The sequence below is a fragment of the Pleurodeles waltl genome, chromosome 2_2, assembly GCF_031143425.1.
Source record: "Pleurodeles waltl isolate 20211129_DDA chromosome 2_2, aPleWal1.hap1.20221129, whole genome shotgun sequence".
NCBI classification, from domain to species: Eukaryota; Metazoa; Chordata; class Amphibia; order Caudata; family Salamandridae; genus Pleurodeles; species Pleurodeles waltl.
In genome coordinates this window covers 893,395,962-893,420,013 of record NC_090439.1, presented here as the reverse complement: position 1 = coordinate 893,420,013, position 24,052 = coordinate 893,395,962, and the positions used below count along the sequence as shown (strand labels likewise).

Below are 24,052 nucleotides of genomic sequence, written 5' to 3'. Positions count from 1 at the left end.
GAATGCCCTTCTAGTTTTTACTATGATCATTTGCATCAGTAGAAAGTGAAACGAGAAAATACATTCTTTAAAAAAAATAAAAAAAACATGTCATGGTCCTCAATAGGAAAGCCAAGTTTGGATGGAAGAAGTTTCAAATACACCACCATGGACGCACTTTATGATTACAAATGGAAGGAGTGAATATGTATGATCCTGAATTCTAAAGCAGTTCACAGTAAAATCTAGTATGATGCATAATTTCCACAAGACTGTATAAGGAAAATGTTACTCACTGAGTAAGCATCTGTTCGTGGCATGTAATACTGTAGATTCACATGCTGTGCATACTCCTTTCATCTAGGTCCAGATGTGCACAAATTGTTTTTATTCAAAAAACGTCTTTTGAGTCCTGAGGTAGCGCAACAACTTCTGCTGGTGGTAATGCACATGGTCATCAACTCCATTGTTAGACTGATTTTCCGGCACAGCGGTGAGGATGGAATGTTAAGTGATGCGATGTACAGTGAGATGATCAGGCAAAGGAAGAGGAAAACAGATAGAAAGATGACTGCAACAGCTACAGGCGTCGGGGGACGAGGATGGGTGCATGTGAATCTACAGCACTACCATGTCACAAACAGATGCTTACTGTGTAATAAACATTTTCTGTTCAAGGCATGTTTGGCTGTGTATACACATGCTGTGCATAGACTGTGAAGCAGTTCTCCCAGAAAGCAGTAACTAGCCTGTGAAATTTGCAGTAGTATACAGAGAACTGCCTGGCTAACATTTGCGTTTTGGCAAGCCAGCATATCCACAAATTAATGTTTTGTAAAAGTATGTGGTGTGGACCAGATAGCTGCTTTATATGTGTCAGCTATTGGGATGTTACCCAGGAAGGCCAGAGGCTCCTTTCTTGTGAGTGTTGTGGGTTCTAGGAGGAATGGGCAATGTCCTTTTAGCTTTAACATAGTATGCCCATGCCAGGATGCATTTTACAATCTATCCATCATTGCCTGTTTTGGATAGGGCCTTCCCTTTGTGTGGTTTGGAGAAAGCAACAAAGGTCTGTTGAGTCTAAAGAGTTTAGTTATGTCAATAGAACTGGGGAGGTCTGGTGTCCCCTTTCTTTCAAAGATAATTTGTGGTTGTTATGCTGTCTCCGTCTTGTTGAGGACTACTTTGCCAATCAAGTGGGGAAGGAAAGCTTCCAACATAAGGAGAACCACCAGTAGTTTTAGGTACCTGATTAGGAGACCCTTGTGTCTGGGTTTCCACAGACCTTGAACAGTCTTATCCTGTAAGTGTGCATCCCATCTGAATGGGAAGCATCCGATGTAATGGTCCTCTGTGGAAGTGGGTCGAGAAAAGACTGTTGCTGCAACAGGTTGTTGGTGTTCCATCACTGCTGATAGCAACAAGTGCGGGTAGCTGATCAACACTAGATAATTTTAATGATCCTCTGCTTGGAACCACTGGTGCACCAACCACCTCAGTAACAGACACATGAGTAACCAGGATTGGGCACTATGGCAATACAAGAGGCCATCATGAGGAGAAGACACATCACTGTGCTGACCGTGACTTGGTGGCCTGATTGAAAGAGGGATTCGTGTCTGAAAGGACTGTATCCTGGTAATATTTGGATAAGCTGTGCCAACCTCTGAGTTAAGGATTGCCCACAGATTGTGCTGTTTCTGGGCGTTTCAAATGGAATTTTGTAGTGTTGATAGTAAACTCTGGCTGGTGAAGGAGGTATAATTGTGAGCCAAGTGTGTTTGTAGCATTTTTGACGGGTGGCACCCTTGATGAGCCAGTCATCTAGATCAGGGAAGGCATAGTCACCTTGTCTGCGCAGATGAGCAGCGACTGACAAAAGGCACTTGGTTAACACCCTGGGTGCAGTGGTGACCTCGAAGGGGAGCACCTTGAACTGGCAATACTTTTCATAGACTACAAACCTGAGATATCAGCAACGTATGTGGAAATAAGTGCCCTCCAAGGTAAGTAGCCATAAAGTCGCATTGTTGTAGCAGTGGAATGACATCTTGAAGAGTGACCACGTGGGGGTGCTGTGAAAGAATGCATTTGTTCAGGGGTTTGAGGTCCAGAATGGGAATGAGAAAGTATAAAGAGTATACTGCTGAACCCTTCTGATGGTGGAGAACGGGTTCTATGGCCCCTTTGAGAAAGAGTGCTTGAATCTCTTCCTCAAGTAGCTTGATATCCTGGGGAGATTTTGCAATAACAAGGTGGAATGGTGGGAGGAGTAGCAGTGAGCTTCAGACAATGACCATGTTGGATAATATCCAACACCCACTGGTCCTAGATGATGACGTGACAGGGCAACTGTTTGCCAGCGCATGTGTGATTACCAGAAAAAGGGGTGTAAGAAGCAGTAACAAGAGCAGGACTGGCTCTGCCCACTTGTTGGTATTCTCTCCAAGCATTTTAATAGAAAATATTAGTGTTAATTCATCTAAGTGATTTAACTGCTCAATACTGATAGGGAAATTGTTAATGAAAACATGTCAAATATAGTAGAAAGGGGTTTTGCATGGTGTGCCAATGACCAATACAGTATTAAGTAGTTTCACATTGTGAATTGACAGATACAAAAAGGAATGAGTTTTATAACGTGAACTCCTTGCCAAACACAATGGAAAGAGATTTTACATTTTGAACACCAAGATAAACAAAATGGGAAGAGGCTTTACATTTTGAACAGTTGCATATACAATAGAAGGGGTTGTTACATTTTGACTTTCGATAAATACAATAGCAAGCAGCTTAATGGACAAGTTACTTACCTTCGGTAACACCTCGGCTGGTAGAGGCAATATCTAGTTGCAGATTCCTTACTGTGGAATCTTCCCAGGCGCCAGTCTTGATCAGGAGATTTTTGTCGGGCAGTACCCCTGTGTACCGTTAGGTGGCGTATATCGGTTCCGCGTCCATCGTCATCCGCGCCAGACATGATGTTGCAGGTTCTACATAGGCACTACCCTGGTGCGCTGACATCAGTTTCTTTTCACAACTTTCCATGCCAGAAGCGCAGAACCATGAAGTACACTGGCCACTGGTGAGTCAAAACTAGGGCCCTGAATAGGGGAACCCTATCCCTAGAAGGATAGGTGGGTCAGTAAGGAATCTGTAACTAAATACTGTCTCTACCAGATAAGGAGTTACCGAAGGTAACTAACTTGCCAATCTGATAGAGCTATCTAGTTTCAGATTCCTTACCTTAGAACAGATAGCCAAGCAATACCATCCCCTGAGGTGGGTCTACAAACTAAGTTTGCACCACAAAGTCCTGCAGGACGAAACGGTCAAAGTGCTGTCGCGACAGACCGGACTTTCCAGGCAGTGGTGTTTGGTAAACGTGTGCCAAAATGCCCCCGTTCCTGCTTGACAAATATCCAGGACTGGAACTCCACGTGATAACGCAGCAGTTGCGGCTTTAGCTCTGGTATAATGAGCATGCAAACCCTCAGGGGATTGCTTCATAGCCAATACGTAGCACATTTTAATGCAGAGTACAATCCATCTGGAGATGGTTCTCTTCTGCACTGCCTGACCTTTCTTCGCACCCACATAGCCAAAAAAAGAGTTGATCATTCACCTGGAACTCTTTTGTACGATCAAGGTAAAACGCCAACCCTCTTTTTAGTTCCAGGCGGTGTAGTCTCTCCTCTTCCTTAGAAGGATGTGTGGGTACGTAAAAAGTAGACAACGTGATGGATTGGCCTACATGGAAGTAGAAAGGGGATGACACCTGTAGCTTACTCTGCGGACAGACGTAATGGCTACAAGGAAGGTTGTTTTTAAAGAGAGGACATTTGTGGAGAGTCTCAAAAAGAGCACACATCCGAAAAGTCAAAGCCAATTTCTAGTCCCACTGGGGCGGAGGACACATAAGTAAGGCCTTTATGGAACTTATTTACAATAGGAGATTTAAACAAAGAAGGTTGATTAGGCAACCACAAGAAAGCAGAGACTGCATACTTTTGAGAGTGCTATACGGGGGTGCAGAATCTCAAGCATATATTTTTTGTATGTCCGGCTCAAACCGCACTGCGGAGAATGTGGTTGAAACCTCTATATCTCCGGCTAAATATTAGATATGCCAGGGTGGCTTTAAACTCATTTTTTAATCCCAAAATGAAATATTCTGTAAAATAACTTACTTTTTTTCAAGGTTTTTTAAAGCTATATTAATTGTATTATTGATAGGTGGCACCACAAGGTTTAGTACATTTAAGTTGATAAGCCAATTAACGGGAGGGAGATATTAAAGGTCATTTTCGGAGAAGGTAATTCAACGGTTTATGAAAAGATTTCTTGGTGGTGAGAATTTGGTGTTGTAATGGTTATAAGGGGAGTGGAGAAATCTTTTTGATACAGTATTTATAAAATTAATTTTAAGGAATGAACTTAGTTTTAGGAAGTGTATTATACATTCTTTCGATTTGTTTTATTGTTTGCATGTGGACCTCTTTGGAGTTCCAAATCATGAAAATAAATTATGTTATGTTATGAGAGTGCCCATATATGTTGGAAGCTGGCTCTCTACATAGTGCACTAAAATGAAGTACACTGTGCAGAGAGTCCAGTGGATCCCCAATAGGTATTGAGGAGGCAAACGTAGATAGGACTAATTCTCTATTTCTGGCAGTGCAGGCAAGCAGTTAGGCTTATCAGAGGGTAGTGCAAAGCATTTGTTGTACACAGACGCAATAAATGAGACACACACTCAAAGAATAAATCAGAGACCAATTTAGAAAAATGACAAATCTATATATAGACAGTGCCATTTTTGGAGTTCTCTCAATGTTATCCTATGGAGGAAAACAAAGTTCAGCAAACACAAGATTAATGACTTACAAAGCCAATCTCAGGGAGTTATGGTAAGTACTGGGAACTGATCAGAACCATACCAACAGGTCACACTGGGGGGGCACTGGGGCAGCCGGCAGAAAGGTGCAGTAAGGCGCCCAGTGCCCAATGGTTTCCTATGGGAGTTCGGCCCTCGTTGAAAAAGGCTGCAGGCTCTGGCTAAGAAGCCAGTCAGGGACAGCAAGCAGGTAGGTAGTGTAGGAAATTACCATCTTTCTAGCATAGTTACGACCACATTTTGCCTGATGTCAGTATTAGACTGTAGTTCACTGGGATCCTGCTAACCAGAACCCCAGTGACTGTGCTCTCTAACCTTTGTTGCTTGGTAACTTTTTGGAGACCAGGGGTCTCTCCCATGGGCTGCAACATGTATTGTGCCACTCATAGGAGTCCATGCAAACTGTGTCTCCAGGCCTGCCACAGCAGCCTGCAAGAAATGGTGCATGCACCCTTTCACCCTCGATGTAAGGGTTGCTTTACATCACGGTCTCTGCACTTAAGCACTGTAAGTCACCCCTCTGGTAGGCCCTTCAGCCCAAAGGCAGGGTGCATGTGCCTAAGTGTGAGGGTACTCTTGCATGAGCAGAGTACCCCTACAAACTCCAGACTCCATGCCCTGGGCTTTGTAAGTGCGAGGAAGCCAATTTAAGATAAGTAGTGGACACTGGTCAGTACGAGTAGTCCAGCTCCCTAATGGTTTCTCCCAACCTAGGTATGTTTGTTATAAAACATGTCGGAATAATGCAACAATACCGATTTCAGTGTTAGTTGCATGATACCAAGTACTCTGGGCGTTCCTCAGGGGATTCCCCAGATCTGCTTGTACAGCCTTCCAGGGTCCACCTGGCAGCCCACACTGCTGCAAAACCCTCAGACACTGTTCTGCCCTCCTGCTGTTCATCCAGCACAAGCAGGGAGAAAGCAGAACAAAGGGAAAACTAGGTGTCACAGGGGTGGCTTCTGAGTGCCACCAGACAAGCACATTTAGTGCCCTCCTTGCACACACCGGTATGCACCAGTGCAGGGACCTTTGGTCCCTGCTCTGGCACGATACCACACAAAGGACAGGGGAGTGTCCACCCCACTGTCTAGCTCCTCCCCTAGGGAGGAGCTCTGCCAAGTAGCAAGTTGAGTCTGCCATCTTGGAAACAAGATGTGCAGAGGACCCTGGGAGCATTTGACTGGTTAGACCAGGAAGGTGACGTCCCTGACCCCCCTCTGATAAGTGGGTCCCTAAAGCAAGTGACCAACCTCCTTTTAGGGTTACTTAAGGGCTCTCCCATGGGTGGGTCCTCAGATTCGTCGAGCAACACTAAAGGAACTCTCTGCAATACATCTTCTGCTCTTGGCCTGTAGAACCGCTGCTGGTCTGCTTTGGAAACTAAACAAATCTGCTTCTGGTGGGAAGGCTCTCATTGCAACATTGTTTCTCCAGATCCTGCAAATATTCTGCAACATCCAAGGTTGTGCATCCTCCAGAGTCACAAGGACTCGATTTGCAGCTGGAAGCAGTGAAGGAGTCTGTAGGAAAGTACGCTCTCTTTCTGGTATGGTTACCCCACTTGTTCCTGTTGTCAGTATGTTTTTGACAGTGTTCACTGGGATCCTGCTAACCAGGACTCCAGTGACTGTGCTCTCTCCCTTTAAACGCGGTTGCTTGGACCACAAACACACCACATTTGGCATACTGTCCCTAGTATATGGTACCCAGGGCACTGGGTCATCAGGGGTCCCCTATGGGCTGCAGTATGTATGCCACCCATGGTAAGCCCATGCAAAGTGTATCTGGAGACCTGCTGTTGCAGCCTGCGTGAAAGAGTGCATGCACCCTTTTCACTATAGGTCACTGCACCAGTTCACTGTAAGTCAGCCCTATGGTAGGCCCTCCTAGCTCAGAGGACAGGGTGCAGGTACCTGTGTGTGAGGGCACCCCTGCACGAGCAGAGGTGCTCCCACGAACTCCAGCTCCGTTTTCATGGACTTTGTGTGGGTGGGGACGTACTTTTTTAAGCGTACTGGACATAGGCCACAACTTATGTCCAGCTACATAATGGTGACTCCGAGCCTGGGCACGTTTGGTATCAAACATGTCGGAATCATACCCCAATACCGTTGACAGTATTGGAAATATGATTCTATGCACTCTGGGGGCTCCTTGGAGGTCTACAGCATTGCTCGTACCAGCTTTCGGGGTTTTACAGGCAGCCCAAACTGCTGCCACCCCTCAGATGGGTTTCTGCTCTCCTGCAGCTTGACCAGCTCAAGCTCAGAAAGGCAGAACAAACAATTTCCTTTGGGAGAGGGAGGCAACACCCTCTCCCTTTGGAAGTAGGTGCTACATAGCTTTGGAGGTTTAGCCTCCGCAAGCCACTGGTATGCTTTGAAAGGCACATTTGGTGCCCTCCTTGCATAAACCAGTCTGCACCGATTCAGGGACTTCTAGTCCCTGCTCTACTGCAGAAACTGGACAATGGAAAGGGGAGTGACCACTTGCCTGTCCATTACCACCCCAGGGGTGCTGCCCAGAGCTCCTCCAGAGGGCTCCTTGATTCTGCCATGTTGAATTCAAAGTGGGCAGAGGTCTCTAGAAATATCTGAGTGGCCAGGTCAGGCAGTTGACGTCAGAGCCCCCTCCTGATAGGTGGTCACCTGGCTAGGTGACCAATCCCTCTTCCAAGCTATTTAGTGTCTCCCTCTTATGTGGGTCCTCCCATTCGACAGGCAAGACTCCAGCAGGACTCCTCTGCACCGTTTACTTCATCTTCTGTACACTGTAACCGCAACTGGACTCCACAGGGACCTACAATTTGCAGCAACAGTGAATACTTCACCCTGCAACACTGTTTCTCTGGCTTTTCCCAGCAACTGCAACATTTCCTCAGCTGTGAATCCTCTGAGGGCAGCAAGTCTTCAGCTTGTACAAGAAGCAAGAAGGAATCTCACTTGGGGTAAAGGAGCCACTCCCCTGCATCCGCAGACACCAACCGCAACGATAACCAGCTGCATGGATCTCTTCTCATCCTGAGCTGCGTGGATCCTGCATCACGGGTGGTGGTCTGGAGTGGTCCCCTTGGTCTTCTCTGCCAGTTGTCTAACTTTGGTGGAGGTAAGCCCTTGCCTTCCTACACAAGACAGTACACCTCCGTGCACTGAGCCTCTTGAGATAACAAGGCTTGTTGGCATCTCCTCCAAGGGATCTTCAGGCTTTCTTGTAGCCCCAGCACTCTTCCCTGTGACACAGAGCCTTCTGCATGCTTCTCCTACGACAATGGACCTCTGCGTGGGCTGCATGGGTATCTCTGCGACTCCTAGGCTCCTTGCCTGTGGGTCTTGTGTGGAGGCTGCCTGCTCTTCTTTAGACCCCCTGCACTGCTGAGGGTCGCCTCGGATTCCCACCCTGTGGGTTGAGTCCCCCTTGGAACCTGCTGTTCCCGGAAGCTCCACTTTACCTCCAAACATGGCATTTGCCAGGGCTTGTTGGTGGTTTTTCCACACCACAGACCGGCTGCAATCCATCAGCCGGCGTGGGACGTCAGCTGCATCACCCAGCAACTCTTTATCTGTTCCAGCGCTGCACTGCTGACCGTCTTCGTCTCCCAGTCGACGAACTCCTGCATCCACAGATGGGTGGGTAGTAGCTCATGCCACCATCGGACACCCCAACAGGAACTAGACTTGGTCCACATCTTTCCCAGGTCTTCCTCTTTCAGGATCCACCTTTTGTTGCTTTCCGTCTTGTCTGGGTCTTGCAATATACTTCTCTGAAGTCCTGTGGGTTGGTTTGGGTAGAACCAGTAACTTGCCTATTCCCTCCTGGTCGCTGGGGGATACTTCAGTACTTACCTTTCGGGTTCCCTAGTACCTCCAGCTCTCCTCTACTGATTCCACTTCTTTGGGTGGGGACCCAAACTTCGCATTCCACTTTCTTAGTATACGGTTTGGTCTCCCAAAGGCCTTCAGTACTGCCTATTGTATTCACTGTTTTCTATGACTTGTTATGCGTATTTCCTGATTGTTAATCAATCCTATTGGAGAATTGCCAATCTAGTATTTTAGTATTTGTGTGACTAAATTAAAGTACCTTTATTTTTGTAACACTGTGTGGTTCTTTCATGTAAGAGTGCTGTGTGACTACAGTGGTATTGCATGAGCTTCGCATGTCTCCTAGATAATCTTTGCCTGCTCATCCACAGCTATCTATAGAGAGCCTGGCTTCTATACACTGCCTACACTTCACTAATAAGGGGATACCTGGTCCTGGTATAAGGTGATAGTACCATAGGTACTCACCACACACCAGGCCAGGTTCCTACAGAGTCACTCCCCTGCATATGCAGGCACCTTAAAGCAACAACGACTGGCTAGTGGATCCTGCTGTCCCATGGACAACGAAAGGCTCTGCTCACAGGTGGTGGTTCTGTGGTCCTTTCTGAGTCCCTCCTATCTTCTGATTCACTTGGGAGACTGTGGGCCCCTGATGCAGCCAATGGAATAGCACCCCTGTGCACCGCGACTGTTGCTCTTGCCAAAGCTTGTTGGCTCTTCCTCCATGAGATCTTCGAGCACCGAGAAGCCCCAGCCTCCAGCATTCTGCAACTCAAAGATCAGCCTCAGTTCTGCAGCTCCTGCAATGTGGAATTTCTGTTTTGTTGTGCTGCTGAGGCCTCCTTGTGACACCCAGAGTCCATTGCCTGAGGTCAATTGTAGGGGGCTCTGACAACTTCAGATGGCCTCCCTGTCTGCTGACACCCCGCTAGGGTAGAGTCTCCTGGACCTTGCTGGTCCCCCAAAAATGTACAAATCCATCTTCAGCTCCTCCTTCCATTTGCCAGTGCTTGTTGGTGGCCTCGCTAGTCACTGACCCTCCTGCAATTCCGGCGCGGGACGGCTCGTAGGTGGCTCCAAGGATCTTCTGCAGCTCCTGGACCCCACAGCTGGACTTGTTTCACTAAACTGGAGGAACTTCACCTCAAGGGGGATGGGCATTGCCACCTGCACCACCTTGTCACCTCCGGGGGTGCTGGACTCTGTCTCCTTTCTTCCGAGGCCTTCTGCATCTGGAATCAGTCCTTAGGTTCCACCGGCCTGGTCCATGGGTTGCAAAAGTAGCTGGACAACCAAGGCCTCCACTGACTTCAGCAAGGGTTTCAGACACTCTTTCACCCCATGCATCCAGATCCCCTGGTGCAAGTACTTGTGTCTTCTGGGAATCGTTGGGAGGGAACACTCTGCAACCTTCCTCAAGTCTTTTGGTTTCCTCGTGGTCCACTGGGAAGGGTCCTCACACTCACAAATTCCAACTGCGACTTCCCTGAGTTGGTCTATGGGATCACTAGGTGGGTAATCACTCTGCACCCGGTTGCTGGGGACACTTGCTGTACTTACCTCTGGTGTTTTCATCCTTCTAGAGCCCCTAGCTAACTACCACACTTACCTTAGTTGGGTTCACTATTTCACATCTCACTTACTTAGTATATGGTTTGCCCCCCCCCCCAAACAGGGTCTCAGTTGGTGCTGTAATAAAGAATCCTTTATTTTCGCAACACTTGTGTGGTTCTGTCGTGTGTGGTTGCTACCCCTAGAGAGCTTTTGCTATCTGGAAACCTAAACACTATCACTAAGGGTTGCCTGGCCTCAGTATAGGGTGCCACACCATAGGTGTGCACCATAAACTGAGCCCACCTCCTACAGGTAGTAGACTTGGGGTGCTTGGGGACTTAGGTGTACCTTTGGTCCTCGCTCCTGTGAACAGAGGCGACGGATGCTGGGGTGTCTTTAGGTGCTGGATTTTCATCAGGGGGCACTCGTGGTCAGGAGTCCCTGTGTGCTGAGGTTATAGGCGTCTTGGGGGTGTCATGCAGAGGTGGACAGAGGGTGAACTCTAGCTCTTAGAAGTCGGGAGATGCCATTGGCACGGGTGACCCACGTCGGCTGTGGTCAGATGTCACAGGTGCAGTGGTTGCTGTAGCTGTCAGATTTTCTCTCTCCACAAGCATATGGGAGAGAGGGGCCTGTGTGCAGAGGCTGCAGACATCTCAGGATAGTCCAAAACGGGTGAGACCACACTGGACGTGGTCACTGGGCAGCTGGGGACCCACCTTGGCATTGTCGGTTGGCTTCACCTCAGGTCATGAAAGTTGGGTGCAGTAGTCACTTCTGGTGTCAGGTTTCTGGGGTTCCAAAGCCTATTCTTTGGAGTTTCTTGTTACGGGGCAAGTAAGGTGCCCATGGAAGACTTCAGTCTTTATTGAAGACTGGGCGAGTTGGTTTCTTGGGCAGGATCCTTTAAGGTTTGCAGGCAGGCGAGAGGCCCTGGGTCCAGGTCAGCTGCTTCTTCTTTTCCTCTTCAGCAACTTTTCTTTGCCCGGGTCTTCCTAGGTTGTCGAAGTCTGAGCTCTAGGGTTATGGGGTGCTGTAAGGAAATGCTTCCTTGGCATGGTTACCCCCTGACTTTTTGCCTTTGCTGATCCTAAGTTTTGATTTGAAAGTGTGCTGAGGCCTGCTAATCAGGCCCCAGCACCAGTGTTCTTTCCCTAACCTGTACTTTTGTTTTCACAATTGGCACACCCTGGCATCCAGTAAAGTCCCTTGTAACTGGTACCACTGGTACCAAGGGCCCTGATGTCTGGGAAGGTCTCTAAGGGCTGCAGCATGTCTTATGCCACCCTGGGGACCCCTCACTCAGCACAGACACACTGCTTGCCAGCTTGTGTGTGCTAGTGAGGACAAAATGACTAAGTCGACATGGCACTCCCCTCAGGGTGCCATGCCAACCTCACACTGCCTACAGGAATAGATAAGTCACCCCTCTAGCAGGCCTTACAGCCATAAGGCAGGGTGCACTATACCATAGGTGAGGGCATAAGTGCATGAGCACTATGCCCCTACAGTGTCTAAACAAAACCTTAGACATTGTAAGTGCAGGGTAGCGTTAAGAGTATATGGTCGGGGGTCTGTTATGCACGAACTCCACAGCACCATTATGGCAACACTGAAAACTGTGAAGTTTGGTATCAAACTTCTCAGCACAATAAATGCACACTGATGCCAGTGTACATTTTATTGTAACATACACCCCAGAGGGCACCTTAGAGGTGCCCCCCTGAAACCTTAACCAACTACCCGTGTAGGCTGACTGGTTTTAACAGCCTGCAACACACCAGACATGTTGCTGGCCACATGGGGAGAGTGCCTTTGTCACTCTGTGGCTAGTAACAAAGCCTGTACTGGGTGGAGGTGCTTCATACCTCCCCCTGAAGGAACTGTAACACCTGGCGGTGAGCCTCAAAGGCTCACCCCCTTTGTTACAGCACCCCAGGGCACTCCAGCTAGTGGAGTTGCCCGCCCCCTCCGGCCACGGCCCCACTTTTGGCGGCAAGGCCAGAGGAGATAATGAGAAAAACAAGGAGGAGTCACTGGCCAGTCAGGACAGCCCCTAAGGTGTCCTGAGCTGAGGTGACTAACTTTTAGAAATCCTCCATCTTGCAGATGGAGGATTCCCCCAATAGGATTAGGGATGTGCCCCCCTCCCATCAGGGAGGAGGCACAAAGAGGGTGTAGCCACCCTCAGGGCTAGTAGCCATTGGCTACTAACCCCCCAGACCTAAACACACCCCTAAAATCGAGTATTTAGGGGCTCCCAGAACACAGCAAGAAAGATTCCTGCAACCTAAGAAGAAGAGGACTGCTGAACTGAAAAACCTGCAGAGAAGACGGAGACACCAACTGCTTTGGCACCAGCTCTACCGGCAGGTCTCCCCAATTCTAAAGACACTGCTCCAGCGACGCGTTCCCAGGGTCCAGCAACCTCTGAAGCCTCAGAGGACTACCCTGCATCTAGAAGGACCAAGAACTCACGAGGACAGCGGCTCTGTTCCCCAAAGACTGCAACTTTGCAACAAAGAAGCAACTTTGAAACAACACACGTTTCCCGCCAGAAGCGTGAGACTTTGCACCCTGCACCCGACGCCCCCGGCTCGGCTTGTGGAGAACAAACACCACAGGGAGGACTCCCCGGCGACTACGAGACCGTGAGTAGCCAGAGTTGACCCCCCCCTTCGCCCCCACAGCGACGCCTGCAGAGGGAATCCCGAGGCTCCCCCTGACCACAACTGCCTGCTTCAAAGAACCGACGCCTGGGAAAGACACTGCACCCGCAGCCCCCAGGACCTGAAGGATCCGACCTCCAGTGCCGGAGCGACCCCCAGGTGGCCCTCTCCCATGCCCAGGTGGTGGCTACCCCGAGGAGCCCCCCCCCCTTGCCTGCATCGCTGAAGAGACCCCTTGGTCTCCCATTGATTTCTATTGCGAACCCGACGCCTCTTTACACACTGCACCCGGCCGCCCCGTGCTGCTGAGGGTGTACTTTTTGTGTGGACTTGTGTCCCCCCCAGTGCCCTACAAACCCCCCTGGTCTGCCCTCCGAAGACGCGGGTACTTACCTGCTGGCAGACTGGAACCGGGGCACCCCCTTCTCCATTGAAGCCTAAGCGTTTTGGGCACCACTTTGACCTCTGCACCTGACCGGCCCTGAGCTGCTGGTGTGGTAACTTTGGGGTTGCCCTGAACCCCCAACGGTGGGCTACCTTGGACCCAAACCTGAACCCCGTAGGTGGTTTACTTACCTGCAAAAACTAACAAACACTTACCTCCCCCAGGAACTGTTGAAAATTGCAGTGTCTCGTTTTAAAATAGCTATATGTCATTTATGTGAAAACTGCATATGCTATTTTGCTAATTCAAAGTTCCGAAAGTTCCTACATGAAATACCTTTCATTTGAAGTATTACTTGTAAATCTTGAACCTGTGGTTCTTAAAATAAACTATGAAAAGATAATTTTCTATACAAAAACCTATTGGCCTGGAATTGTCTCTGTGTGTTCCTCATTTATTGCCTGTGTGTGTACAACAAATGCTTAACACTACTCCTCTGATAAGCCTGCTGCTCAACCACACTGCCACAAAATAGATCATTAGAATTATCTCTATTTGCCACTATCTTACCTCTAAGGGGAACCCTTGGACTCTGTGCATGCTATTTCTTACTTTGAAATAGTACATACAGAGCCAACTTCCTACATTGGTGGATCAGCGGTGGGGTACAAGACTTTGCATTTGCTGGACTACTCAGCCAATACCTGATCACACGACTAAATTCCAAAAATTGTCATTAGAAACTGATTTTTGAAATTTGAGCTATTTTTCTAAATTTTTAGAAGTCCTGCTAGGGCCTTGTGTTAGTCCCTGTTAGCATTTCTTTTAGAGTTTAAAAGTTTTGTGAAAGTTTGAATTAAGTTCTACAGATAGTTTTAGATTCTTAAAAGGTATTCCAACTTTTAGAAACATAGGGCCTCATTATGACCATGGCGGGCGGCGGAGGCCGCCCACCAGGATCCCGCCCTCCAAATTACCGCGCCGCGGTCAAAAGACCGCGGCGGGTATTACGAGTTTTCCCCTGGGCTGGCGGGCGGTTCCAGTTAAACCGCCCGCCAGCCCAGGGGAAAACGACCTTCCCACGAGGATGCCGGCTCGTAATCGAGCCGGCGGAGTGGGAAGGTGCGACGGGTGCTACTGCACCCGTCGCGTGTTTCACTGTCTGCAAGGCAGACAGTGAAATACATTTTGGGGCCCTCTTACGGGGGCCCCTGCCGTGCCCATGCCATTGGCATGGGCACGGCAGGGGCCCCCAGGGGCCCCGCGACCCCCCCTACCGCCATCCTGTTCATGGCGGCTTTCCCGCCATGAACTGGATGGCGGTAGGGGGGGTCAGAATCCTCATGGCTGCGGAGCGCGCTCCGCAGCCATGGAGGATTCCAATGAGCAGCGGAAAGTCAGCGGGAGACCGCTGACTTTCCGCTTCTGACCGCGGCTGAACCGCCGCGGTCAGAATGCTCATTGGAGCACCGCCAGCCTGTTGGCGGTGCTCCCGTGGTCGGTGGCCCTGGGGCCGCCAGGGTCAGAATGACCCTCATAATGTCTAAAGCAGAAGAGAATGTGATGGAACTCGACATCACCCCTTACCTGCATCTTAGGTTGAGAGAGTTAAGGTCTCTCTGCAAATTACAAAATATTAAAGCTGGTTTAAACCCTACCAAATTACAGCTCCAGGAGCTGTTGGCAGAGTTTGCCAAAGACAACCCCTCTGAGGATGACCTTCCAGAGGGGGAAGCTAGTGATGTGGAGGAGAATTCCCCCCCTCCAGTCCTAGTTAGGGAGAACAGGGCTCCTCAAGCCCTGACTCCAACTGTGACAGTCAGAGATGCTGTTTCTCTCACAGGAGAGTTCAGCACCTCTGGAATCACTGAGGATAGCCTCAGTGAAGATGACCTACTGTTAGCCAGGATGGTCAAAAGATTGGCTTTAGGGAGACAGCTCCTAGCCATAAAAAAGGAAAGACAAGAGATGGGTGTTGGTCCCATCTATGGTGGCAGCAACATAAATAGGGTCAGAGATTCTCCTGACCTGTTGAAAATCCCAAAAGGGATTGTAACTAAATATGAAGATGGTGATGACATCACCAAATGGTTCACAGCTTTTGAGCAGGCTTGTGCAACCAGAAAAGTAAACAGATCTCAATGGGGTGATCTCCTTTGGGAAATGTTCACTGGAAAGTGTAGGGATAGACTCCTCACACTCTCTGGAAAAGATGCAGAATCCTATGACCTCATGAAGGATACCCTGATGTATTTCTTTGCTCGGAATAAAATATATAAAAATCTACCTGTTCCTGGATCATCTATACAACATCTACCCAGAGCAGGCCTTTGTCTCAGGCCCTCGAGAGTGCTGGCTCTCACCTTGGGGAAGCAAAAGTGAGTCTATGGTGGCTGAACTCTTCAGGATCAGTCACTCAGCACACTAATAGCTGGTAGGTTTTCAGGTGGCACCTCTAAGGTGCCCTCTGAGTGCATTTCTTAATAAAGCCATCAATGGAATCAGTGAGGATTTATTCTGAGATGTTGGATACCTAACATCCCAGGGGTCAGAGAAGCGATCAGGTAGCTGGGGAACTCGTAGTGACCAGTTTCCAGCACATGCATTTAAAATGCCTTTCCTGTACACTTAATATTTCCAGGAATGACAGACACAGTAGGGGCATATTTGCTCATGCATATATGCCCTCACATGTAATATAATGCACCTTGCCTTAAGGCTGTAAGGCCTGCTACAGAAATGACTTGCATATATTGCATGCAGTGTTTTCAATTTTGGGAGCACCTTGCCACACAGTATGCAATAGCAGTCTGCTTAAGGTTGGTGCTGGGTCCTTCAGAGTATCACAAGTTTTGCTGCAGCTCTGAGGGGCCCTCTTCAATACTTATGCCCTAGGTACCAAGGGTACCATTTACTAGAGACTTATGGGGGGCTGAAGGGCCTGGTCACTTGGGAGATCAAGTGAACAGGTGTCCTGTTTTAGGGAAGGAACACTGGCACTGGGGACATGGTTAGCAGGAACCCAGTGCAGTCCAGTCGAAGTTGCAGCTAAAAACCAGGCAAAAATTGTGTGTGGAGGGGAGGGGGTAGTGCAACCAGAACCCAGCTCCCTACACCATGGCAGAGCCCTGCTGGGCCAACGAAAGTATAAGCAAGAGAACATCAAATTGAAAGGCAGAAGGGAGAGAGATCAACAGACTTGTCTGTGCACCATGCCACAAACCTCTTCCAAGGACAGCTGCATACCGTTTTGGTGGAGGGACACCTGGCTGCCAAGATTAAATTACAGACTTTGGGCGAAAGGTCAAAAACGGTCAAGTACCGCCGCTCAATCGAGGCGGAGACTGGACAGGTTTGGATGGAGAGTTCTCTCCTGCTGCTGCGACAGAAGATCCTGCCAGAGTATCAATGGCCATGCTCAATAGGTCGGGATACCAGACTCTACTTGCCCAGTCCTGAGCCACAAAGATTACCTGGGCCTGGTTGTTCTTGATCTTTTTGGGAACTCTCTGGGCAGAACTGGTATTTTGGGGGGGTGGAGGGGGGGACAGGGCGTACAGGAGGCCTGAGTTCCACTCGAGACGAAAAGCATTGCTGAGCAACTGTCACCCTGGAAACAGATCTAACCAATGCTCTCCCCGCTGGTGAAAGAGACCTCGTACCACCTCCAGATGAGGACACCATTCGTAATAGACTAAGCATTGTCAGCTGAGTTTGTCCGCTCTGACATTCAGAGACCCCGCCAGATGATGAACCACCAGGAAAATGTCCTGTTGTTCCAGCCATGAGACAAAGCAGTCCGTTGATCCAGCCATCCTGACAAAGGGTCCACGACCCCACCCTGTCCTGCTTGTTGCAGTACCACATCAGTGTTGTTGTCCGTGAATACCTGCACTAACTTCCCTTTGAGAGAGGGAAGAAATGCTCTTAATGCTAGCCTGATCGCCCAGAGCTCAAGCAGGTTGATGGAGTCCGGACTCTGCTGGAGACCAGATGCCTCTGATCTCTGCCTCTCCACGTTGTCGCCCCATCACAGGAGTGACGCATCTTTCACTACTATCAAGCCTGGTTGGGGAAGGGAGAGGAATCTGCCTCTGACCCAATCACAGTTCATTAGCCACCACTGCAGATATTGCGCATTTCCCTCTGAGATCTGGACCAAGTCTAAGAAATTCCCCTGATGCTGCCCCGACTGGAACTTCAGGTCCCAATGCAGAGTCTGCATGCCATCTGGCATGACTCACCAGCAGGATGCAGGAGGCCATAAGCCCCAGCAGCCGCACAGTCATTCTCACCAAAATCCAGAATAGAGGCTGAAACATCTATATCATAGCCTGAATATCCTGGCCACGCTGCTCTGGAGAATAAGCCTGAAGCTTAACTGTGTCCAAAACAGCTCAGACGAAAGGGAATGTCTGAGAGGGAGTCAGGTGTGACTTTGGCACCTTTATAGTGAATTTCAGCAAATGCAGGAGATCAGCCAGAGGCTGGAGGTGAGAGACGTCAGCCTGGGGCGAGTCCGCCTTCAGCAGCCAGTTGTCAAGATAGGGGAAAGATTGAAAGCCCTTATCTGCGCAGATGAGGTGCTATTATCACCATCACCTTGGTGAACACCCAAGGGGTGCTGGTAAGGCCAAAGGGGAGCAAGGTGAACTGAAAGAGCTCATGGCCTACCGTGAACCTCAAGTATTATCTGTGGGCAGGCAGGATGGGGATATGAAAATAAGTGTTGTGCAAGTCCAATGCTCCCTTCCAGTCTCCAGGGTAGATAAAACCTCAACCAGAGTGAGCATTTTGAACTTCTCCTTTTTGAGGAAGAGATTTGAGGGATCGAAGGTCTAGGATAGGGCAGAAGCCCTTGCCCTTTCTGGGCACCAGAAAGTGGCAGGAATAACAACCACAACCTACTTCTGGCACAGGGACCCGATCTATTGGCTAAGAGAGCCATAACCTCCTCGCAGAGAAGTGCCAGGTGATTCTTCGATCATAGGATGGTGGCTTAGATGTAGTAGTCTCAAGGGGGAGGGAGTAGCCCCTTTGAACTATTTGCAAGACTCACCTGTCTGACGTGATGGCCTTCCAGTGGAGCAGGTGATGGCAGATCTTGCCTCCTATGGTCCCTGGTGGTAAATAGTCAGACTAGGAAGGTTTGTGGGTAGGATGGGGGTGGACTGGCCAGACAGCTGGCTCTCTGATCCACAAGTACAATGGATCTCACGTTCTCCGCCCCGCAGAGGCTGGGAAGCATGTGTGGCACATTGACTGGAGGTAAACGGATGTGGTAGGGCGACTCTTCCGTAGCCACGAAAGGGGTGAAAAGGACAATGAGGGGGACCAGGTGAGGCCCAAGGACCGGGCCATAGCACAAGAATCCTTGAAGCTTCAGCGCCGAGTCTGCTTTCTCTCTGAAGGGGAAGTGCCAACAAAGGGCATGTCCATATTATTGGCTTGGACATCAGCCGAAAAGCCAGATGTCCTCAACCAGCCGTGGCGCCTAGGGGTCACTGTCAATGAAACCGCTCTGCCCAGTGAGTCCATCGTATTCAGTCCACATCAGATCATGAACTAGCTGTGTCTCTCCCATCAGCAACTGCTTAAGAGAGACTGGCCTGGTCCTCCTCTCCTGGACCTGTGGCAGCATGTGACCAACTGTATTTCAAAGTGTATGGGAGTAACAGCCCAAAAGGCTTGCAGTGTTTAAAGACCACAATCCCAGGCTGGCGGAAGAAAACATTTTCTTTCCCAGTGTGCACAGCCTCTTGGAATCCCTATCCAAGGGGTATGGAAGGAAACACATCCTGGGAACTGAAGGCTTGGATAAACAAGCTCTCAGGGTTGGGGTGTTGCGTTAGGAGCCCTGGATTGCCCAGTGCAGGGCGATGGCAGCGGGCAATAGTCCTATTCACAGGAGCCTTTGTGCTGGGTCTTGGCCAGGTACCCAGCAGGACATCAGTAATGGCTTCACCAAAGCACAAATAGGGGTTGACAGTATGAAGCCCCAGGCTAAAGCACCGCAGTCAGGAGGTTAGTCCTGACCTCCGCCGAAGTCCCAGGAAATCGGATGCTCTTAGCACCACCATCAAGTAAGACGCTCCCTCCTCTGTAGCCATGGTAGTCGGAGAAAGCATAACAGAGTCGGGGGAAGTATCCAGACCACTGGTTTTACCCAGTTCCGTACGCCAGTCCATAGTGTCTTGGAGCTGGTATTCCAAAGGGTTCAGCAACCCCTCCCATTCCTCATCGTACCCTCCACCAATAAGAAAAAGGGTCAGGATCAGACATAGGGGGGGCAAGGCCCCTGTCGGAGTAGTGAGACATCAAGCTTTGTGTTGGAGTCTGAAATTAGGATGTGGTCAACGCACAAGGGCACTGGAGGCACCCGCAGCATAGAAACCAGCATCTGTGAAGGTCGAGGTGGTAACACAGATGCCGGTTTGGATCCAGGAACTGACCCATGAGTGCGCCCCCACCCCCACGGAGCTGAGGTCGAAGCTGCAGATGTGGAACCCAAGGTGGCCTCCTCCGACACCACAGGGTCCCAAGGCACTCAAGCAGAGTTGACTGCTAAAAAAATGAGGCACATGGCCTCATAAAACACTCTGAGCTGGGCAAGGGTTGCTACGGCTCCCTGAAACTCAGGGGGGCTCAGACCTGTCCAAGACTCAGGCTCAATGGATGGAGTCCTAGAGCGACCATGCTCCCTATCCCGGATCTCATTGGCTGACGGATAGGGATGAAGGGGGGTAAAGTTGAAGAACGTCTGTTATTCTTCGACTTCTACTTGTGCCTTATCTTACCCGATCGTCCCGAAAACCTGTAGTTGGATGGCAAGGGGGAGGGGCCTCCGTGACCACTCCTGGGAACATTCTCTCAACCGAGATTGGGACTTAAGCGGGTGCTGGGCCACCAGGAATGTTACGGATCGCTCCCTCAAAGCTTCTGGATTAATGGCATGACACTCTAAGCATGGCTTCGTGTCGTGGTTGTTCTCCAAACACCAAAGGCAGACAAGTTGTGGATCTGTCACAGATCACGCCCGATGACAGGATCCACAGGGCTTGAACCCAGTCATACGAGAAGACATCTTCAACGCACCAGAAGTGTTGACACTCAAAAATCTTCAACAAAAAGTCAGGAAAAAAAAACTGTGAAAAAATAATAGATCAGCTCTGGCTGGTGCAGGAAAAAAAAAAAAAAAGACCAGACGTCAGCACACCGGGGCGGCCCCTATATAGGAATCGTGACTTCCTATCCAGCGCGGACTCTGCTGACAATGGAGCAGGGCCGATCAACGTCACCTAACGGAGCACAAGGATTGTGCTCAAGAAAATCTCCCGATCCAGACTGATGCCTGGGGAGAACTCTAAGGTAAGGAATCTCCAACTAGATGTCTCTATCCAATACATAAGTCTATTTTTAGATCTGGCCACAGTATATGCTTGATTTATTCCAAATTATACTTAAGGTTCATGCTGATGTATAAGCTTGGGTCTGCCTAAAATGTTTGACGGTTATCCGACTAAAGGAAAAACTATCTTTTATGGGTTTGTTGCCGTCCATGCAAAACCCCTTTAGAAGAGGTTTCAATTTGTAATTCCATTGAAACCTTCTAAATACTTGTACTTGTGTTTGGAGTATTTATCTGTGTTCATAATAGTACTTAAGTGTATTTTTTTTTTTTTTTTACTGAAGCAACAGCTAGACAACGTAAGTTACATCACCGCTCCAAGTTAGCCCTGGACTGCTGAGCCTCATTACCATGAGAGCAAAACCGTACATGGGGTACTTGGAGAACAGTCTAAGGAATCAAGTTATGTAAGTTCCAGAGAAGACCACCTGAATGACACAATAGGGGCTCAATATAGTCAGAATGCCCAAGGTCCTCCTGAACACAGTAGCTCAAATTCAATAGGAAGGTGTTTTACACTAAATTTTCTGACAAATGCAATAAGAAGAGATTAGAGTTTTGTTGTTGTTTACTTTGACAAATACAACAGGACTGTATCTATACAGCGAAAGTACTAGCAACGTGTATTACATACATTTTTAACTACCTGACAAATACAATAGGAAAGGGATTTACAATGTGAAAACTGACAAACACATTATGAAGCTGTGTAATAAGTGTTTTTTTTTTTGGTCATCAAATACAACAAAAACAAGGTAAATGCTTGAATTAATTAATCTCAGCCACTGACAATTACTTGGGTTGCATTCCAATACATTATTTCTCCGCAGTTAGGACCCAGCCATATGGAAATCAGTCTTGACCCTGCTCCATGGCAACAGTACAGCCTGAATTGCCAAGCCAAGTCCTCCCTGAACGAGAATACAAGCTACCTAGGACCTTAGTCAGGCACTTGAAAATTGATGTCTCCATGTGGAGGGTTTAGGGTTCATGTTAATGTGTACTTTGACTTATTCTCAAAAGTCTTGTGTTCAACCAGATACTAAAAGTTCATGTTTATGCATGTTTTATTTAAAGCCAATAGGCTTTCTCTTTCGATTTTTAAATGAAGTGACAAAGGCAGTAAGCCTCTCATACTATGACAAATTAAACACCTCTAGGCCTAACCTGAACTGTGAAAACACTTGTACATTTACAGTAAGCCCTTGGTGCACTATTTTTCATCTTAGGTGTCACAAGTAACAGCAATAGACTAGATTTACAGAGTTAACTGCCCTCTGTAACGCTTCTTTTGCATACATGTTTTGCACTCTGGTTATTTTGTTAAGTCCTTTAAGAATGGTTTTCCATTTGTAATTCTCAACTGAAGTCTTGTAATCTCAGGAATGGCGTGCTTAGTATTCAGTAGTATGTTCATTAAAATACTTCCCCCCCCCCCCCCCCCAGGGAAAAACACTGGTTGTACATGGATTTCTTGCGTTTTATTTTTTGTGCGCTACCTAGTTCTCAGTTTCTAGCCCAGGACACCTCCCCAAGTCAATATCTGCTGTAAATGATACAGAGATTGCAGCAGAATTAGAACACTTTCACAGAGGTCTCAGACTACATCGCACAGGCTCCCCTGGCCAACCTGCCCAGGAGGGATACTCATCTCCTAGATAGAGACATCACAATAGACAAGGTCTTTGGGGCTATAACGACCTTATCTATTATCGTAGTTAGATAAAGCACCAGATCAGGTCAGCTTTACCGCCGCCTTTTACAAGAAATTTGCAGGTAATTGGCCCCAGTTCTGCTAGGTTCTACAACTCCTTTAGCAAACATCTATCTTTAGCGAACCTCACAGATATTATGAAATCAACTATTATTACAGTCATACCAAGCCCGGGAAAGACCCTACTCTTTGCACATTACACTGCCCAATCGGTCTACGTAACCTAGATGCAAAACATTTTTACTGCCATACTCGCAGCTAGGTTTTGGCCATACATGCCCAGATTGACAGATCTGGACCAAACTGGTTTTTATCCCAAGATGTAACTGCAGCGATAAAACTAAATGCCTCCTCCATCTTATTGACAAATCTGCCCACTCCTGCGTGCCAGCCTTTTTGGCCCTTTTGGTCTCCGATTGATGCTGAGAAAGCGTTCAACTGAGTTAATTGGTCATTTCTTTGCCTTGTCTTACACAGAGTGGGTCCAGGAGACCCAATTCCGCAATTGGCTATGGTCCAGCTATGCTGGTCCCACTGTCTTTGTCTGGGTTAATGGGCTCCTGTCCCGTCCATTTCCCGTCTCCCGCTTAATGATCCAAGGTGCCCATTATCACCACTCTAATTCACTCTGCATATGGAGTCTTTGGCTGAGCTGATTCAGCAACATCCCCTCATTGAAGGCATCACATGCGGGAGGAGAAAGTCACAAAACAGCACTTTACGCAGACGCTGTGTTACTGGCCGTCACCCAACTCCATCGATCCTTGTCCCCACTACTGATGGAGCTTCAGTCCTTTGGCAAAGTGTATGGTTTCAAGATAAATACATGGAAATCCCAAGCTCTTAACCTCAACATCCCAAAGAACAAAAAGTCACAACATGCAAATCGTTCCATTTCCCCTGGGCGACCCATGGAGTCCTGTACCTGGGCATTCAGCTATTCACCCACCTTAGATAGGACTACTGAGTTCAATTATACAATTCTACTGCATACTGCCCGATCTACAATTCAATCGTGGTCTGGAGGCCCTATATCGTGATTCAGGAGGATAGCAGCTATCAAAATGTCACTCCTCCCTAAGATTCTGTATCTCATGCAAACACTACCCCTTCAACCACCCCATCATATTGCAGAAACTCTAGCAGCTCCTGGAGACGTACAATTGGGAGGGAAGACAACTTTGCATTGCCAATAAATTATCTTACTTGCGATGATAACGAGAGGGTTGGGTATCCCACACCTGGTACAGTATTATCAGGCAGCTCAGTTAAGCTACCTAGTAGATTGGCAGCAGTCCAGCATAGAGAAACACTGATGTTTTATTGATCAGTCTATCACAGGCATACACATATGGAAAATCCATTGGCTCCTTAAGAAAAATTGCCCACCGAGTCTTTATAACCCGAGTGGTCAGGGCTACAGTGGGGGCATGGGATAAAGTTTACACCTATAAATGCCTCTCCACACCCGTCTCCCTACTTACACGGATCACAGAGAACCCCAGCCTTACCCCTGGCACTACACAATTCCTCCTTCATACACTGGCAGGAAGCTAGTGGCAAATGAGGGGGGGACCTGTCTGACGTGCAGGGACTGCTGGATTTCCCGCAGCTCCAGG

At 48.5% G+C, this 24,052-nt stretch overlaps 1 protein-coding gene across 2 annotated transcripts in view; it reads right to left on the bottom strand.

Moving 5' to 3' along the window:
• The window catches only part of ATP6V1C1 (ATPase H+ transporting V1 subunit C1), a 360,600-nt gene that overhangs the window by 218,684 nt on the left and 117,864 nt on the right, over nucleotides 1-24,052 (bottom strand). The gene's annotated exons all lie outside the window — the stretch shown is intronic.